Source organism: Penaeus monodon, chromosome 24 (assembly GCF_015228065.2).
Source record: "Penaeus monodon isolate SGIC_2016 chromosome 24, NSTDA_Pmon_1, whole genome shotgun sequence".
NCBI classification, from domain to species: domain Eukaryota; kingdom Metazoa; phylum Arthropoda; class Malacostraca; order Decapoda; family Penaeidae; genus Penaeus; species Penaeus monodon.
In genome coordinates, this window is record NC_051409.1 from 36,979,605 (window position 1) to 36,979,908 (window position 304).

A 304-nucleotide genomic window follows, 5' to 3' on the forward strand; every position below is an offset into this window, starting at 1 on the left:
TTTCAACTCATGACAGACCAAACACGCCAACCACATCATAATAGCATAAACAGCAATAAGACTCCATAACTACCATACAAACTACATTATTAATACTGAACACGCCCATACGCCCATAACTAGTGGAGCTTCGCAGGAGCAGAGGACGAGGTGTTCACCTTGTCAAGTCTTGAAGTTGAGCATAGTTGCCAACTCTCAGCTGCTACTTGTCGCTAGGTTAGTCACAAAAAAATTCGCTAAAATCGTGAGCAAATTCGCCAAAAAAGTAGTTAAATACTTATTTTTGATAGGAAAAAACTACAAC